This window comes from Doryrhamphus excisus, chromosome 8 (genome assembly GCF_030265055.1).
Source record: "Doryrhamphus excisus isolate RoL2022-K1 chromosome 8, RoL_Dexc_1.0, whole genome shotgun sequence".
NCBI lineage: Eukaryota > Metazoa > Chordata > Actinopteri > Syngnathiformes > Syngnathidae > Doryrhamphus > Doryrhamphus excisus.
In genome coordinates, this window is record NC_080473.1 from 7,071,542 (window position 1) to 7,092,321 (window position 20,780).

At 43.2% G+C, this 20,780-nt stretch overlaps 1 protein-coding gene across 3 annotated transcripts in view; it reads right to left on the bottom strand.

The window, feature by feature from the left end:
• The window catches only part of lrfn1 (leucine rich repeat and fibronectin type III domain containing 1), a 183,411-nt gene that overhangs the window by 52,117 nt on the left and 110,514 nt on the right, over window positions 1-20,780 (bottom strand). For all 3 annotated transcript variants that reach the window (XM_058079190.1, XM_058079188.1, XM_058079189.1), the window contains one exon: window positions 4,699-4,761. The gene's annotated coding sequence lies outside the window, so the exon portion shown is untranslated. The remainder of the gene's footprint in view (window positions 1-4,698; window positions 4,762-20,780) is intronic.

Genomic DNA, 20,780 nt, shown 5'->3' on the forward strand with positions numbered 1-20,780 from the left:
AACGCTTTTTCCTCACCAGGGTCGCAGGGGTTGCTGGAGCCTATCCCAGCTGTCTTCGGGTGAGAGGCAAGGTACACCCTGGACTGGTCGCCAGCCAATCACAGGGCACATATAGACAAACAACCATTCACACTCACATTCATACCTATGGACAATTTGTAGTCACCAATTAACCTAGCATGTTTTTGGAATGTGGGAGGAAACCGGAGTACCCGGACCGGGAACACGGGGAGAACATGCAAACTCCACACAGAGATGGCCGAGGGTGGGATTGAACCATGGTCTCCTAGCTGTGAGGTCTGCGCGCTAACCACTCGACCGCCGTGCCGCCCAATGTATTTTCCAATTTTCCAATGTATTATATTTATTGCTAATTTGTACCTTTACTTTTTATCATTTATCGTTTTACTACATGGCGCAGCACTTTGGAAACTGTGTTTATACAATACACTATATGAATAAAGTGGATTGGATTGATACAAATTGTCTTTTTTTTCATGGCGGTAATGTAGATGAATCCCAATTCTCACGCCAACCATTGTTGTGTGTTGTGTGTGAGATGTAGCTGTTTGCATTAACATCATGTGCTTTGCAACAGCCATTCCTCACTATGACATCCAATGAAGGAGAGTTGCCCCCCCCCCCCCTCGCGTTTAATTATAGCTCCCTGAGAAGTGCCAGATGCCAACAAAAGACATCAAAACAGCTATTTGCATGAACTCAAACTCAAGTCAGAAATTGAAGTTTTGATGTGTGTGTGTGTGTTGGGAGGGGGGGCTTAGTGGCAATTTCCAAAGACATTAGGCTTGTTTGGCTTTGGGTGGGCCATTATGTTAAATTTCTGTTGTCCTTATTCTACATATCTCCAGCTCGGGCCCCGTCCAGGAAGTTTAACATCAACCATCAAAGTGTGAGTACATGTAAACCAGTCCCAGTTTTCTTTATAAATTTTGGTATTTTACTGTTTTGTGTGTTGAATCTTGTGGTATTACCCTAAATTCCAGTGTACTAATTCTTTTTGAAAGGCAACCTATGATGCTGTTCCACTTTTCTGACCTATAAATATTGTATTCTTGTGTTGAACCAAGCCAAAGTGAAAGTGAATCCTGAAAGATTTCAGAGAGATTTTTGAACATTGGCTCCCTGTGACATCACAGTGAGCCAGACTTCTTTATAGGGGCGTGCCCCGGTAGGAGCTGTGCATTTCTATTTTTCTCCAATCAGCTGTGACACAGAGAGTAACATGGCGACATATAGGAGAAAGAAATACAGGCAGCTAACGCTGAAAGTTTGTGGACCTGTCGGGATCGCGAAGGATAGGTGATGTCATTGTTGTTGTTATTCGTCTATAAACCGTTTGCACACATCTGTAAATAGTTCAAACACATCTGTAAATACAGTACATGATTATGTTGTGTTGTTTTGTATGAGCTTCTAAATCTCTGCCTGAATGTGCTTATTTTGGCATCAAAATCATTTTTTCCTGCGGTTTTTGTTGTTTGATGGAAGTAAACAGCTGAGGTATCACTAAAACGACGATATGGACGACAGTCACCGTTCTGCTTGAATTTGCTTCTCTACTGAAAAAGCAAATTTTCTCTGCTTTTTGGTCAAAATCAGGTTTCACTGAAACTACGCTCTGTTCTACTGCCAGTTTATTAAAGACCCAAAGAGGTCTAAAGCAGGGATCTCAAAGTCTCTTTACTTGAGGGCCATTGGAGCTAGGGTCTGGGTGAGGCTGGGCCACATCAGGTTTTCAAAAAAAAAAAACACTTTTTCAATGTTTTGATCTCAGTCATGGATGATGAGAGAAAAAGCAAAACAGGCGGGCTCATTCGCTTGCGTATGGGCGGGGCAAAATCGCGTCAATTGTGTCCGGTGTGCATGCAGCTTTAAGCTGTTATTTCTGGGTTCATGAAACCATACGGCATCCATATCAAACTATTAAGGCGGGGGCCTCAAACTAGCACCCTGCGGGCCGCGAGTTTGAGACCCCTGGTCTAAAGTTTCTTTCCATAGTTTCCATGTTTACAGTATGAATTTCGGCAACTCAATATTCTGAGCCCTTTGAGGCTTTTTTGTGATTAAGGACTGTACAAATAAAATAAAATTGACTTGGCTTGACTTCACTTGACTTGAGGGTCTTTAAAGTTCAGCAGTGTGGAGCTCTCTTCTTTAGAAGTGACTGGCAGTTAATGAGTTAATAACGGAGACCGAGGTACGGCTGCTGACACTGTGACTGTCAAAAGCACGTTGACATTTCCACAGCTCAGTTGAACAACTCCGATTCAGTTCAAGGATCAGGAGCACAACAAGAAATGTGCTTGATGTTGGAAGGAGCTGGAAGGGGTATCATCTGCTATTCCTCTGCTATTGAGAAAAGAACTCTTCCCTAAATCAGCGTCTGCCTTTCCCTGCATGCTGCCATACTGAGCCGAATGATTCAACAACAAACCCGGGCTCACGCTGTCACTTTAAGTAGCTTGATTCAAGCTAATGAACACTCCTCACAGACTAAAAACTCCTCACAAAGACGAAGTGGAAGTTAAAGCAGTGACTGCATCACCTATTTCCAAACTCTAAAATGCTTTTTGAAGTACAAGACAACATTTTGGGCTAAATAATCTCAGGGGAGATGCATTGAAGAAAATCCAATCCTAATTGGACGCTCTGTTGAGTTCATTAAGAAACATTGTACGTCCTATATCCAGGTAAAAAAACAACGCAAGCCAATGTTTCTTTATTGCTCATATTGCGGACCATTAACTTTCTATTTTAAACCACGCCGGATTAGCTGATGCAGCCTGTTTCAGTGCTGCAGGCAGACACTCCCACTGTGCATAAAAGCATCCTGCCAGCCTGTCAACTCCGCGATCAATTTCCTCTCATGGTGCCTCGCTACGTAAACCTCAGCCCTAGGAAAACAATCTGGTTCAATAGCGGCTACATTTAGCGGCAGGGTCTCTGTGGCCGTGACGTGGCGTGTATCAGCAGAACAAAAGGGGACCATTTTAGATATATCAACTATAACCTGCCTCCCGTGTCAAGTCAACGTGAAGTAAACACACGGCTTTATGTTTATTGTAGACGCTGCACACTAACATGGAAACCTCTGCTTCCATTAAGCACAGGCTCTCATGGGGGCAGTGTGTCATTTTCCAACTGCTGTATTTCAGCTTTCCCCTTGTGAATTTTCTTCTTGTGATTATGACTTTATTCTCATCATATTTTCCCCTAGTTTTGACGCGGTTAGTTGGTTCCAGACATATTAATAAACAGAATATTTTAGTACTTAGAGCATAGAAAACCTGTGGGGTGGTAATATTATTAAAGCCCTGTAGGCATGAACTAACACCACAGTAGTCACTCATCGTTTTCATCACTTTTGCACAGGCTATGGGATACCTGCAGGGACATAATAGACGCCCCCTCTGCTAGCATAAATAGTTAACCTCACCAATTGACTTATTCTGAATTAAGAAAGTGTTCCAAACTGTGAGAAAGGAGGACAAAAAAGCCAAAAACGTACCACTTCCACACAGAATCGGAAGAAAAACCATATTTTCACTCGATCTCGGCATGTTGGTCTTCATGTGGGTCAACAAAGACAGCAGCAGGCCGCCTTTTGATAGCCCCACCTTAGAGTGGATGGACCACCATGAAATTTGGTGCCCACCTTTCAAAATCATGGCTGCTACCAAGCAAAGCGGCTTTGCACAGGCATAGACAGGACTTAGTAATTGGCCATTTGTCTGTTATACATGCTACTAATATCATAAAATATGCGAAAAATAATGACCTATAAAAATAAATGTGGACATGGACGATCCTCACGGATTATAATAACTGACCCGGATCCGTAATAAAAGCCATATAACCTAAGAAGGCAAGATCAACATCAGGGTTACAAACCCCATCACCTAGCTTGGTAAAAAATGGCCAGGATGTTTCAAGTTTAACGACATCTGGACAAAAAAGAATAAACGCTGAAATATAAGGTACCACGTGTGCATTGTGTTTTGCAGTACAAAGGTAAGTAAAACCATGGTGTTCTCTCAGGGGTCGCTATGTGCTGGGCACCAAGACCGGAGCTGCGTGGAGACCTCAAATCCTGTATCTCCTTGAACCATGCCTCGGCTCCGGGTTCATATGGAAGGTAGCTTTGGGAAGGAGACAAGAAAATCATCCTGACATTCACAGCTTTATCAAAGCATCTCTCAGATGAATCCTCCATCTGTGTTCACAGAGCAGCCGTCGCTCCTCAGAGGGAGAATTTCCCTGTTGGGGCAAGAAATGAAATCTGCAGGAGGGAAGGAGGAGGAGGAGGAGGAGGAGATGAAGATGCTGGTGTAGCTTCCGGGTGGCAAAGCAGCAGCTCTGATAATGGAGACCACTCCCACTGGCACAGCCCCCGAGGCCAGCCCAAAGCTATCAGTGTCCCCCCGGGTGAGCACCTATGTGGGAACACGGCACGCCTAATGCGACTGAGAGGCGAGGAGAAGCGGGTGACGTAGTTCTGACTGCGGCATATCTCCCCGTGGGCCGATACAGGGGATCCCCACAGATTTATGTTTTTATTGATAATACTAACGTGAGATCCTGCATATGACATCTGACAAGAGGCCATTCATTCCGTCCCGGTCGCCAGGCACTGAGAGGACAATGAGAGGACGTATTTAAGTCCAAGTCAGAACTCACCCACACAATCACCACAATGGCGGTGCTCCGGATGCTCCTCCTGCTGCTTGACTTGAAGGGAACCTGCGGAGGAACAGACGGAGGTCAGGGGTTAATTTGCATCAAGCATGGAAAACGTACTTTTACTCATTTCATTACAGGGGGTGTCACCAGACACCCAACTCACTAACATGAATTTTGCATTATTTTATTTTTTGAGACGGCTGTTATGTTAATATAACAAAATATCAGGCATGATAATCACATTTATTCATTCATTCATTCATTTTGTATCGCTTATCCTCACGAGGATCGCGGGGGGTGCTGGAGCCTATCCCAGCTGTCTTCGGGCGAGAGGCAGGGTACACCCTGGACTGGTCGATATCACATTTATTCACGGTTAATTATATGTTGTTCATAGTTAAATCATAATTAATCACAATTATTCACAGCTTGAACTATTTGGTATCTCAAATAAGTGTACCTTAAATGATAATTTTAAAGTGTTTAATATTCCTATGGATAGTCGCTTTCCTTTAAGTTAAAGACAACATCAATTGGAAAACTTGGAAAAACTTGGGAAAAAAGGAGTGCTAAAAAACAGTCAGTATCCAATAGGAGTAGGACTTTGCCAACATACTGTAGTTAACAGTCAGGCTACAGCTTGTACTTCACTTCCAAACACTCTTTTACACACACTCACACACACACACACACACACTGTATGGCAAGATGCACGCCTTTCAAAATGCAACTTTTATTCTGTCCTCTTTGACAAACACAGCAGTTCAAGCAAATCCATCACGCTAGCCAAGACTAATAAATAATCATTATAATAACAATACTAAATTCCCTCACGTGCTTTTACTGTCATCCCAACAAGCGCTATTTCTCTTTCGCCTTTGTGTCTTTCCGAATGACTTTTCCAAAAACAGCGGTATCCATGGAAAGGAATATTCCAATCTCTGGTCTACATGCACAGAATAGTCAATGGGGCATGCCCAGTAAGACTTGAACATCAACATCACGTGATACCGACTTCCCCGAGCTTTTCTTCCACTTGTTGGAATAACTCCGTGTTGCCAGTTTTTTGTCCGTCCAGTCTTGAAATGGTTTGGAAACAAACTTTCCACAAAAGTCCAGTGCTGATTGCTGGCCTCCATTTTGAAAACTGGGGAACGTCTCTAGCTGCGTGTTACGTCATATCTCAGCATGCGCTGAAGGAACGCATCAGGGATAAATTTAAACAGGAAAAGATCAAATATCAAATATCATATGATGTGTAGCTGCTCCATAGGAGGCCCATGCCAAAGATGGAAAAATAAGCATAATAAGTCCTTTATAACTCGGCACAGCAGCTGTTCAACTGGGAAACATCCTCTGATGCCTGGACCCCCCCCAGGTAGATTGAATTAGTCTTCAGGTTGGAAGCACTTCCAATCCTGCCACTTCAATAAGATGTTTATTTACCATTCATGGTAGCAACCCACCAGAACTTTTGTCTTGTGACACCCGAGATATTATTCTTAGTATTTTTCTTTCTGTTCTTTTCCATAAGCCTGATGCTTAAAGCTGATCCTTTAAAGGCGGGACACGTGTTTTTCACCAGACTGTCTCTTTAAAGACCGTTGGCATCTTTACACTCTGACAAATGTTTATGTTTAGCCAGTGTAGTCATTTGCAATAATGACAGGCAGGAACACGACCTTTCATATAATCTATGTCTTTATAGCTTGGATGAGGCGGTGTGCTTGAATTATTGAAATGGTAGTCAGGCATTCTAGTGCTAAAGATACACAAATCAAATCGTTTTCCATCTAATGTGTCAATTTCTGGTCTCCTCAGTGACCATGAGTACACAAGTACACAAAGTACACAAGCAATCTATCACAGATCATTAACTCAAATGATCCCCACCCCGCTGCTGACCATTATTGCTGTTTATCACCATGGAGCTAAAAAGACCAGGACAGCTTTCACAGGTGGGCGACGGAACCAAACAGTCCCGTCCTGGCGCCTGAGACCTCCAGCCAACTATCGTGTTGACCGCATCCTCCTGGCTCGAGGTCAGACGTCATCCTTACCGCAGAGTCTCTAGAGAAATATCTCATATCTAATATCTGATATCTAATCAATGTGATCCATGCGGACTAGATGGTGTATGCCGCTGTTGTCCAGCAAGGACCGCATGCAAAGAATTTGATATTTGATATTTTCATGTAGATTTGGTTTATTTTGTAAAAAGCCTAAAAAAAGTCTATTTCATTTCAGCTTTTTCTCTACATTGGGAGCTTTTTGTTCGATTTTTAATTTCTGTTTTTTTAGTCTTTGATTTTATTTCTTCAACATTCCATGCCAACAATAAACAGGCTACACAATGGCAAACATCCCTTTGGATGGGCGGGGCCATTCCTTGTTGTGGTTCACTGGTCCCAGTAAAGTAGATTTCCTTATTCATAAATACTATATTTTCGTACATAGTAGAGATGCCCCCAACTAATCTTCAGGATTGGGATCGGCTGCCGATCCATGTATTTTTGGATAACAACATCATCCTGATCCGGTTGCCGTATCACGTTTGTAACACTGTGTCACACCCCCGTCCTGACGTTAGGTGCTGTAATGCGCCTCAAAGCAGTTTGCCAGTCGACTCCCACCACCCGTAAGAAGAAGAAAACAAAACACGACCATGGAGACATGTCCGTGGAGTAGACTGGTGGAGTTTGTTTCCCTTTAGCCACAGCGGTAGTTACCCCTCACTGTGCCTGGATCTTTGTGTCATAATGGCGTGAACTCGCACAGGAAGTGCTGCTCTAGCAGCTGGTGGCTTATGCCGGTTATCGTCAATAAATGATATTGCGTAGAAGAGAGAGTAACCGAGTAATGTCAGGGGAGTTCAGAGTGAACAAAAGGAGGGGGGGGGCTTCCCTAAGACCGCCCTAATAGCACCTTAAGTCGACAGCTGCAGCTGCAGATGTGCTTAATAACTGTTTAGTCAATTAATTGATCATTAAGTACGCCATCAATTGCGTGGAACTAATTGGTGATAAATTGCGTCTCAAAGCAATCAAGGCAAAATTGAGTATACGATTTGGGTCCAACCAGCAAAAGTGCTGTTGATGCAGCGAAACTTAACTCTTCTGTTTTGGAACGGCTGCACAAAACATTTAGCAAAACACCACAACTGTGTCGCCTTTCTGCCAAATACACTGACTTGAAATTTCTCACATAACAGTGCTTGGAATACAAGGCTGCTATTCCAGGAATCCCGATGTCAGACATAAACAGGTGCAGTTTTTTGCAGGAACGCGGTCGAAACAATGAACAGTGTCAATGAACTGGCCATCGCGTGTGTCCGATCATTATATACAATTGGTTATATACAATCCAATCGTAGTCATACAATTACACGCATGGTAGCATTTCCAACACAATCCACCGGGGGCGCCACTAATGTAATTGACAGTCAGTGAAAAAAGGTGGGGGCTGGCGACCAGTCCAGGGTGTACCCCGCTTCTCGCCCAAAGACAGCTGGGATAGGCTCCAGCACCCCCGCAACCCTTGTGAGGAAAAAGCGGTAGAAAATGAATGAATGATTGAAAAAAGGTGGATTTCCTGTATTCACACCAACAGGAAGTAAGAATAGAAGTAATTAAGGAGTCTGTCCCCCTTTTGCTGCTGTAATTCCCCGAAACGCCTTGACATGATGAAGAATTCATATTTCGGGAGAGCTAAGCACTCTTTGCAATGTATATTTAGGGAATTATGCTAGAAAACCATGAAAGCCATTTTGAGGTCAATTATATCCCTCTAAATGAAAGACAAACGCTATATCCGATTCTCTGGGGGAATAAGTCAACTCCGTGACCTACTTTAAGACTTTTTGGCACCAAGAAAAATCAGCAACGTTGATATAAGTGGCTCACTTCAGTCATTTGTGCTCATCTCCACACTGAAGAGCACCCTACGCATATTTATCCATGTAGCAAGTATCTGAATGCCTCATTTAAAAGCGACGTTGGTGCACTTGCTTATGGTACACCTGGGTCACAGTGGCGTGAACACGCACAATGCATCTTATTTAAGCTTGGATACAGACACATTCACGACTAGTATTTTCTTCATTGTGTCCCCCCGTGCAGCACTAAAAGAGAAGCATCTGGATGCATCACCGGCAGGGTGATGCAGGAAAGCTAAACAATTGTTGACGAAAGAAAGGAGTTGTCATTCTTTCTATTAAATACAATCTCAAAAGCACAGGACAACACGAGACGGGTCTCGAGTTCTTAATTTCAAGTCTTGAGTTCAAGTCGGGTCTCAAGTCACAACAAGACACATTGAGTCAAGTCGGAAGTCATAGCCTTGTCATTTTTACCAAATCTCCCCGAATAAAAGGCAATTTTGATCATGCAACAACCTATTACATTTCATGACATTTGAATTTAAAGGGGCGGCACGGCGGTCGAGTGGTTAGCATGCAGACCTCACAGCTAGGAGATCAGGGTTCAATTTCACTCTCAGCCATCTCTGTGTGGAGTTTGCATGTTCTCCCCGTGCATGCGTGGGTTTTCTCCGGGTACTCCGGTTTCCTCCCACATTCCAAAAACATGCTAGGTTAATTGGCGACTCCAAATTGTCCATAGGTATGAATGTGAGTGTGAATGGTTGTTTGTCTATATGTGCCCTGTGATTGGCTGGCCACCAGTCCAGGGTGTACCCCGCCTCTCGCCCGAAGACAGCTGGGATAGGCTCCAGCACCCCCCGCGACCCTCGTGAGGAAAAAGCGGTAGAAAATGAATGAATGAATGAATTTAAAGAAAATAAGACCATTGTGACAAGACTGTGGTGTGTAACTGATTTAGGGCACGCCTGAAAAGCAGGAAGACAATTCTTTCATGCTCTCTTTGCCTTCTGTTTGCGTATGAACTGGTGTACATTAGCACCAAATGACCCACGCACAACTTTCTACATTCAACCTTATTTCCACCTTGCCGAGTACTGTGAATTACAGTACATGGTGTGTTTGAACGCAACACTCTATCGCTCATAATAACGCGGTTAAAGTGTGTCAAATGTTGTGCTCCTATTAAAGAGTCTACTAGTGTGTCTTCGGTTTACTACTTTACTACAAGGTACACAAAATTGCAGTAGTTCTTGAGGAAGGAATTTAAAAAATTACAGCTAATCTGTGTGGTTGCTTTGCGTCCGATTTCACTCACGTTGAATCAGAATTGGCAGCAAAATACGTGGCGCAGCGTGGCCCTGCCTACACAGTGATGATTTGGTCCAGCGCACCACTGTACGCTGCCAATTTGGTAGACTGGACTGTGCTGAGGTGGGCATGGCGGCGCACCAGTCCATAATGTCCATAACGGCCATAACGTCCATAATGCTCATAATGTCCATAATGGCCATAACGGCCATAATGTCTATAATGTCCATAACCTCCATAACGGCCATAATGGTCATAATGTCCATAACGGCTATAATGTCCATAAAGTCCATAGTGTCCATAACGGCCATAATGGCCATAACGTCCATAACGTCCATAACATCCTTAACGGCCATAACGTCCATCGTGGCCATAATGTCCATAACGGCCATAATGTCCATAACGGGCATAACATCTATAACGACCATAACGTCCATAACATCCTTAACGGCCATAACGTCCATCGTGGCCATAATGTCCATAACGGCCATAATGTCCATAACGGGCATAACATCTATAACGACCATAACGTCCATAACGACCATAACGTCCATAACATCCTTAACGGCCATAACGTCCATCGTGGCCATAATGTCCATAACGGCCATAATGTCCATAACGGGCATAACATCTATAACGACCATAACGTCCATAACGGCCATAACGTCCATCACAGCCATAACGTCTATAACGGCCATAACGTCCATAACGGCCATAACGGCCATAATGTCCATAACATCCATAACGGCCATAACGTCCATCGTGGCCATAATGTCCATAACAAAAGAGGCTGACTTTGAGCATGGCTTCCAAGGTGAGTCAGTCAGTAGACGGCTCCCTTTCCAGTGCGGCTAGCACAAACAGTGAAAGTCCCTCCTGTCTCTACCACTTTGCCAGGTTTTTGATGCCGTTTAACACCTTTATTCTCCAAATGTCATCATGCAGGCAACCAATCGCCACCGTCTTCCTCGGACGAGGTGTGATTTGAGAATTACAATTTCACGCATGGCTCTCTGGCTGTCGTGTCCATCCTATGTTCTGTGAAGCATGCCATGCTAAAGGAATTGATGAATACACACACACACACAGCGACTCGCGGCTTGGGCTGTAATCTTACAGAGTGTGACCGCATGCTAACTGCTCCTTCATCTGCTCATCAAACTCCCACACACACACACACACACACACACACACATCAAAAACAGGTCGCTCAAACGCAAACATGTGACTCCATGAAGAAATCCCTCAGTGGAACGTCCCATGTCCCATGTTTGCGCTGCTAAAACATCTTCAGTGGAATCCCTGCCAGAGACTGATTTTGCAGACAATCTGAAGAAAGAAGTATGACCAAATTATTGACAAAGCTGACATATTTTTTAATAGTGATGTTCTAATTTGAAGTGGTGTCAACCTGCACTTGCACGAGATGGATGGACACTGAAATATAAGCTAGCCCTCACGGTATTAATAAACATGAAGACCCATTTGAAATAAAACTGGCATTAATAATCATGCATGCCAATTATTCCCCTGTTCAATTAGTATTTCATTCATTTCAATTATTGAATCAATTAATGATGAACTACAGTATGAAATGAATTCTTAAAACAATATTAGGAATGTCCGATATTATCAGGCGCTGATAGTCATCGACCTGATATTGGCATTCAAAGGTGATATCGGCCAACATCGGTATCGGTTTCGATCAACAATGTCAGCCAATATTGAGCTTTCATTGCTGAGGCATGGAACAAATTGCTGCATAGTCTGTGAGGAAGCGCTAACACTTTACTTATCAAGTAGTGTAATAACAGAGCTGACAAAGTACTTCCCAGTACTTCAGAAATATTTACAGAAATCTACCGCTCTTACTCAGGGAAAGAGCTTTAAAAAAACATCACACAGAAAAGGAAGAAGACAAGAGGCAAGACACAACCAACCAATAATAATAACCAAAAATAATAACCATTGACTCTGTGAGCTGTAAACATGTAACTTAGCAGCTATTTACAGTAAAAGTAAAGCAAATATGTACAGTATATACTGAGCCTCGGGTGATCCCAATTTCCCGACCGATGGAATCAATGGGTTGGTCGTAGTAGTTCCAATGTGATAAAGTAAGAACATGATAGTAATCAATCCAAATAATAATCAGCAAGTTCATGTTTTTGAAACATCACCTCATTAACTAAAATCTATTGATGGGGAGCGAGGTCCCATGCGAGGATGCCATTATTTTTGATGTCGTAGTGGAGAACCTGCAAGAACCTGCAAGAATAAATTCCTGTATCGAACCTTTACCCAGATCGGCAACAAACAGTAAACCTTCCTTCTTCCATGTGCCACCCCTCTGCAGAGTTTGGTGGACGTTGGTTTTGTATTTATTGCCATCATGCTAATTGCTAATTGTCATGGTTGACCAACTCATGGAGTCCCATCGTCTTCTTCTTGCTACTAAAACGTGCCTGCTTATGTTTGACCATTTTTATTTGTCAATGAAATATGAGCACAAATGGAGTAAAACGATGTCAACAAACTGCCTTGGTTACGAAATCCTCTATTATGGTCCATCTGTTATGTTGACAACCGCTTATGTTGAAGTCAGTCAGTCCATCCGAGGGTCATCATCATAAACGGGTTCCACTGTACAACTCAGACAAGCAACTCATCCAGAAAATGCTGCAATCGTTTAGGAATTTGAGTTGAGGAAAAGGGTCAGCGGTAACCATGACGTTGTCCACAAACACACAAACAGACGAGCGCCGCCATGATTGATGAAGGACTCCCCAACTGCGGCTGTCAGGGTGGTCTGTTTGCATTCTGCAGAGCCACGCTTCACATCTGCAGCCGTCATCAAGGACAAACAGCACTTTTGTTCGCCGCTTCACAGCAAGGCACGCCGACGCTCGAAGGGCACTGAGTCTTTTGCCATGATGTCTCTCCACATGACGACAAAATGCACCGTTCTGCATGTGAGCACTAAACAAGAGCACCAGCCTCCTGTTGGCTATGCCCCGTTTAACGCCCGAGGCCGGGGACGCCCCAAAACATTAGCACCTCCACAATTGCCAGTGAGGAGTGAAAATCAAAGCTTAACTTGGCAACATCCTTCGCTAATGGCATCGTTTACGTTGTATATGTTATCCCTCACTACATCGGGTTCTAGCCTCGCTATGATCGCAGTGTGGAAGAATGTAATTGATCAATTAGTGCTGATTCCTGGTAGACTATGGCCTGTTATTAGTTCAAAAATATTGAAGGACAAGTCAGATGTAGACTTCTGTTCATCAGGCGTTAGCAAGGTTACGTTGTTGAGGGGCGGGGAAGGCAGGGAGTATCGTCCATGTTGGTGCAGACTGGCCAACGTGAACAAATGATTCTACTCAATGTGCAATTTGACTCATAAATATGCTGGTATAGGTCACAGCTCTCCATTTGGGTGGATAGTCCCGCCCCTTTTGGTCAAAGTGTGTGTGTGTGAGAGGGAGTCCATGTGCCCCCCTTTGAACTTTGAGCACCTGCCCCTCCAAAGGTCTATGCACGGCCCTACAAGGCAATGTACAAAAGGTTGTTGTATTGTCTTTAGGAATTTGTTCCAAAAGTCTGAAAGCTACAAAAAGCCAAGCCTTTCATTCACACAAGAATGGTATTTTTTTTGTATATATCTTGTATATATGTTGTTAAATTGTCCTTTTACTCTACTTTATATACTTTTTTGTTTTTTTAAACTTGACTACTGCACTGAAAAGAGAAGCTCTCCAATTTTGTTGTACATCTTGTATAATGACAATAAAGGCCATTCCATTCCATTCCATTTTTCTGACAATGGCGCCTTTTTGTTGCCGTATAAACAAGCCAAACATTACTTTCTGAGAAGGATGACGTCCCGCCCTGTCCCCACCACAGCCAACAAGCTGAAAAGCCGATCAAATATTTCGACTGGCATGATTCCCAGCGACATTCTGCTAATATGTTTCGTCTTTTATTCCAATGTATCTTGCAGAAGTAATTCCAGAACTTATGGGCATGTGTTTGTCATTTAGCTCTGTGGGGCCGTGACTATTTACAGATCTGACACTGTGTGGACACAAATGTTTTTCAGGCAATATGTTCCCCTGTGGACAGGGCGGAGTACCGTGAAATTCGGTGTTAGGTGTTTGATCCAAGATGGCGGAATAAGCAATAACCGGGACAGTGTACAAGAAGAAAGGCAACATTTGCGTCACAAACTGAATTATATGTAAACTGAGGCGATCACAAACCAAGGTTTGACTCTGTTTTACTTAGCAACAGAGAGGCAATGGTATTTTTAACTAGCGATGTGCGGATTGGGCGGAATCAGTGGGCTCACACATCACTACTTCCAAATTAGAAATCCGGTTTCTCCTTGGAACCCAACTTTACTTGATGTCACTGCCAGAGACCATACTTGGATTTCATCCGTCCGTCCATCCATCCATCCATCCATCCATCGGATCCTGAGGCTTTCCCAGGCCAGATGTGAAACATAGTCCCCCCCAATGTGTCCTGGGTCTCCTCCTGGTCGGACTTGTCCCGAACACCTCCCCGGGTATCCAGACCAGACGCCCGAGTGACCTCATCTGGCGCCTCCTGATGCAGACGAGCGGCCGTTCTACTTACCTCGAAGGGAGAGCCCAGCCCCCCTCCAAAGGAAACTCATTTCGTCCGCATGTCCCCGTGATCTTATCCTTTTGGTCATAAACTTGAATCCACAGCAACAAAATGAGAGAAAAAGCCCTTTCCCAAGAAAGAGCATGTCTGCTTGATGATCAATAAAGCTTATAGCGCTACCGTGCCACTCGGCCCCACAACTGAACTGCTACCCAGTGTGGGACGAGGCTGCTCTAAAGGTGTGTATAAAAGTATATTAAAGCACTACTAGGCAAGACAAAAACATTTGTGGCCACTGCCCCCCTTGCTATTATAAAGCCCTCAGAAAAAAACAAATAAAGCAGCACACATTTGATGACGGGCCAGTGGGATGAAATGCCACTAGTGGCAAGAGGCTATGAAGTCTAAGCGAGGCTTGTTTTTTTTGTTTAATCACTCTCTTTGGAGGCAATGACTGTGGACGGAATACAAAACAAGGCACCGCCGTGGCGTGAAGGTTGGGAGAAATATCTGCTCGAGCGCGCCTGCAGCACATCTGACGGCGGGACCCTTTTCCTTTTGTGCAGCAAATAAACCAAAAAGACCAACATTTTGCTGAGTGACTTCACAGACGACATATGCTTGTTTTAGCCTGCCCACTGACTTGGCATGCTGGCCATCACCAGTCCCCCCAGGGCGACCCCTGCTACCCCCACAGATGAGAGCGCTCTAGACAAGACAGGCCCCCGAGGTGAAGTAGGGGCCGGCAACGTGGGCGCACAGTACAGAGATAATGGCCAGGGCGGAGGAGTGAATAGAACGAGGAATAAAATGTTTTTTACTACGTTGTAATTCGGTATTTACCATGACCGGGATGTCGGGACTCCTTCGCTAAAACGGGAAGCGGGGGGCGGCACTGACAGTGACCGTGGTGAGCAATAACACAAGTTGCCTGAGAGAATCACATCAAATAATCTACGCTCTAATAAATGCTGCGGGTTTTTTTAGAAGGTTTTATTTTCAAGTCCGGGTGTGCCCAAAACCCAAAACCTCTAAGACCCCCGCATGGCTGGTGAGTCAGATTACATTGTATGTTCCCGTGTACATGATATGATCCCAACATTGTCAACATGAGCTACGAGGCCTGTGAGGCCAACACTTATCCATAAATAACTACCAGCACTCAATAGAAGACTGACCCCCCCAGGACCAATGCAGCAGTACTCACAGCTTGAGGCATGCATGGAAGATAGCTGGAAGATGACAGGTATGGTACGGTACGGTACGGTACGGCACGGTCTACTTGGGTCCATATCGCTCCCTCACTATATACAAATTATGAATTCATAAATAATGGCTGTTTCATGGTTGACTATGGCTGTGTGGACAATAGTGGACAAAAGCTTCTCCTCTCATTCTGTGTGGAAGTGGTAGGTTTTTGTCTTCTTTGTCCTTCTTCCCCGCCCCATTTGACACAGTTTAGTAAGTAAGTTCGAGAGCTAGCTTGCTAGTTTGCTGTTATGTCCCTACAGTGAACTCGTGGCCTGTGCAACGTTATGTAAACAAAGGATAATCGTAGTGTAGATGTGACTATAGGGGTGTTAGTTCATGTCTACGGTGCTCTAATAATGTTAAAACCTGTATTGAGATAGTCGTGAGCAGGTTTCTATGCTCTAACTATGAAAATATGCAGTTTATAAATCTTGAATTCTACTTACCGTGGTCTGGTCTGCAACCGATTACCCACCATGAGTGTTTTGACTCATCCCAAACTTCATTCAGGGCTGACTTCCAAATCACAAACCTCATCATGAAGAACTTTGGAATGGCATAAAACCAGAATTATTCTAACATTCTACATTTATAGGTCGGAAAAGTGGAAAAAGCATTGGAAATAATATAGGTAATAGTAAAAAAAAACCCTCTTTATTTATAGAGTCAATGAATGGCAAAGATTAGTTGCCTTGGTGGAGGTAATCAATGGCAGAGAATCATGAAGAAGAATGAGTTTGCTTTAATTCAGCACCTCTCTTTATCTTGGCCCAACCCACGCTTAAAGCAGAGCACTGGTGTTTCCTGATTAAACCACTTCCACACAAGGGACCTCCTCCATTAAAGGCTCTTTTAATGGTTCTATCGACTGCGCTGGACAGTATTGATAAAGGGCTCTCGCAGCCTATAACCTCGTCTATGACTTCATTTGACCTTCTTATCCTGTCTTGGAGGAGGGAACAATAGTCAAATAAGTTCTCTAGTGGCAGCAATATTAGAGCAAATATTGATAATGATCATATAACATTCAGTTGGATCAATAAGAACAGCCAGCCATGATTTATCAGATTTGGACCTCATTAATATGCTCTAGTAATAGATTTACAGGTCTGTGGTTTGACAAATATTGACCGTATTGGGATTGTCGACTAATTAATAAAAGGCTAGCAGCGCATGAAGATGAAGATGAAGATGAATGAAACGCTCCAAGAACGACAGCACAGCGGAGAGGAAAATGGGTGCTGGTGTGAAGACCGCCACAAAACAACGCTTGAACGTAGCTGGTGGCTTTGTTCCTTTCTAGGGCATCATCTGGCCAGAGGGAGATGGATATGATTATTGGATGATGTTTATTGGATGAATATTATATATGATGTTTATTGGATGAATATTATTCATGACGTTTATTGGATAAATATTATTAATGATGTTTATTGGACAAATATTACATATGATGTTTATTGGATAAATATTATACATGATGTTTATTGGATAAATATTATACATGATGTTTATTGGATAAATATACATATATGATGTTTATTAGATAAATATTATACATATATTATGTTTATTGGATGATTATTATATATGATGCTTATTGGGTGAATATTATACAAGATGTTTATTGGAATAATATTATATATGATGTTTATTGGATGACTATTATATATGATGTTTATTGGATGAATATTATATATAATGTCGATTGGACAAATATACATATATGATGTTTATTGGATGAATATTATATATAATGTCTATTGGACAAATATTATACATATATGATGTTTATTGGATGAATATTATATATAATGTCTATTGGACAAATATACATATATGATGTTTATTGGATGAATATTATATATAATGTCTATTGGACAAATGTACATATATGATGTTTATTGGATGAATATTATATATAATGTCTATTGGACAAATATTATACATATATGATGTTTATTGGATAAATATTAATAATATTAAGAGTAATAATAAGAGTCTGATGAGTTGGTCCTTTTCTGTCCTACCACTGTAGTGGTGATGATGATGATGACGATGATTGAAGGCCTTCATCAAGGCCGCCATCGTGATTTAAAGTTACTTTGACATTTCGCTCTAAAACATGCAGCACGTCGCCTCAAATTAATGGCTACTCATTCTGCACATTATGATTATGTAGCACCCCGCTAATTCCAGTAATACTTGGCTTCTTCGCTCACTATGCACACCAGTCAAATCAAAGGATTGAAAGGATAAATTAGTTTTATGTAAGCTCATTTTTAAAAGACTTAATTTTCAAAAGATTATTTGTTGTTCCTGGCTAACTGGCAAGAGGGCCGACCAAACAAACGATAGATAATGGACTGACGAAGGAAGGAGCACACACCTGAACTAAATAGGAACTGAAAATTGGAGCCAGGTGCGTAAAATGAGTAAAGGTGTGAGCAAACGGGAAGGAACAACAAAGGAAGTGGCTACAAAATAAGTGCATGGAAACAGGAACTAAGGCGTAGAAGGAACTAAACGTCATGCAAATGAAAAAGCTAATCAGTGAGAACATGCAGCAGGACAGACTGCAGCCATGATGAACTTCATGGCTTCCAGGAGCCAACTGCTGGCCTAATTAGACCTCCACAAACACGTTGCCTTCATCCTCCAAGCGTCTACTCCCTAAACAGTTGGGGATGCGGCCGTTCTGAAAAGGCCACATTTGCTCCCCAACACCTGCAGCAAGCCTGACTTGCTGCCCTGGCTTAGTCACGCTGACAGAGCAGCGCTTTTAAAAAAAAATCATCCCCTGGATGATATTTTATGACACCAGACGGCTTTTCACAAAACGTTTCAAATGTGTTTTATCATGGACGCTGACGATCACAAACAATGGCTAATAATGTCAGCCTGTACGTCATCTGTATGTAGTGACATCTTTTGCTGACAGCCACTATTTTTGGACGCCACGTGCCTGGAGAACTGCTCTACTTGGATGCAGGCGACTCCTGCTGTGCCAGTCAGTCGCTATTGAATGCAGACTTCCTCCTTTGCACATAATCCTGTGAAGACCTTTAATGCTTAACATCCATAACATGGAGGCAACAAATCCATGAATGACAATTAGCCACCGTGGATGCTCCATTCACAAACCGAGGACACACAGGAAACGCCGATCACGGTGGCTGAGATGAAAAGTGATGAGAGCGTTGACGACATCTAGTCTCTCGATGTCACCAACGTTCTGTAACGTTCTGTAATGCCAAACAGGCTTTGATGGTAGGTCTCAATCATCTCACAACAAGCACAATAATCCCAAACAAAAGTCCCAAAAAACTAAACGTGGGCTACTCTTGCCATAACCAACTCAACTGACCTCACTTCCTGTCCGCCTCTTTCAGGTCCCCTAAGCAACACATTTATGGTCACACAGACAAGCACAAGTCGTGTTCATGTCTTAACCCTTCAAGCGCAAAGTCGATAAATTGTGACACTTGACATTACTGAATATAACAAGACGACAAGAGGTCAGTAGCGATAACAGAAAAGACGACCGGTCCCTGTTGGTAAAACTGAGTAAAACTGGGTTTAAATGTTTCATTCAGCACTTTCAACCTTGCTATATTATATTGGCTATATTATATTGGCTATATTATATTGGCTGATATCCTATCAGGGTTTTCCATGTTCTAACTACATCAATATTCCATTTATTAAGGAATGCTGATTGGCGGAAATTAACATACCACAGTCATGTCTGGAAACAACTAACCATAATCAGCAACTATTATTTTACTTTAGAGTAGTCAGTGTACAACTTCTTTCCCTTGGAAAGCCGAGCCACATGTTGGTTTTTCATGACAAGGGGCCCAAACAAACCTCCAAACAACAACGGAGGCGATGGAGTGGCTGATCAGCCTCCCAAGCCATCGTCATGACAACCACACCCACTTTAGATGTCCTCATGACGTCCACTGTGTGCACTGCACATCACGGTGGTGTCTTCCAGCCTTACGGCCCCCTGAGTCACTGGGGGGGGTCCCAGCCTTAGCTGCTGTGGGTTCTTCCTGACAGAAGTGGTCGCTTGCATCGGACCAGCTGCCAAGTCCAAACAGGACGTCTTCCTAAACAGCAACCGGGAGACAGAATTTGGGGCATATTTGCTGTCCATGGTGCTGAATGACACACTTGGAAATGGAAGCTATGGAAAAGAACGGTCATCTTTCATCCAGACAATGCCCCTTGAGGCACACGCCGTGGGCCTGTTGTGGCCAACACAATGCAGGTTTTCCCATATGTTCTTTTATCTGCGGCATCATAAAAATTGACCGGCAAATTAAGATTTGGCGCTCATGTTCATATTATGATGATGTGAATGAATGGCTCGTCATTACACGCACAAATGCTGCGTTGTGTGTCATGTTGAATTATGCAAATACCACAAGCTATGTTAAATGTGGATCCATGCCATCAGCGTGCAGTAATGAAGTCGTTGTGATGCCAACGATGCCAACCGTGTGCATTCCCCAGGATTCCCAAGAGGTGGAGAACATTGCTAACTAATTCAGTCCAATTCCAAAGTCCAATAGATCACGCGTGTACCATTAGGAATGGAATATTTGCCAACGTTCTAGAGGGGTACTGCAACATGTATCTGCTACACAAGTATCTGGATCATGTATCTACTACACTACACACCTGGTTGAAACCGGATCACACCTGGTTGAAACCGGATCACACCTGGTTGAAACCAGATCATACCTGGTTGAAACAAGCTCACACTTGGTTGAAACCGGATCACACTTGGTTGAAACCGGATCACACTTGATTGAAACCGGATCACACCTGGTTGAAACAGGATCACACTTGGTTGAAACCGGATCATACCTGGTTGAAACCGGATCACACTTGCTTGAAACCGGATCACACCTGGTTGAAACCGGATCACACTTGCTTGAAACCGGATCATACCTGGTTGAAACAGGATCACACTTGGTTGAAACCGGATCACACCTGG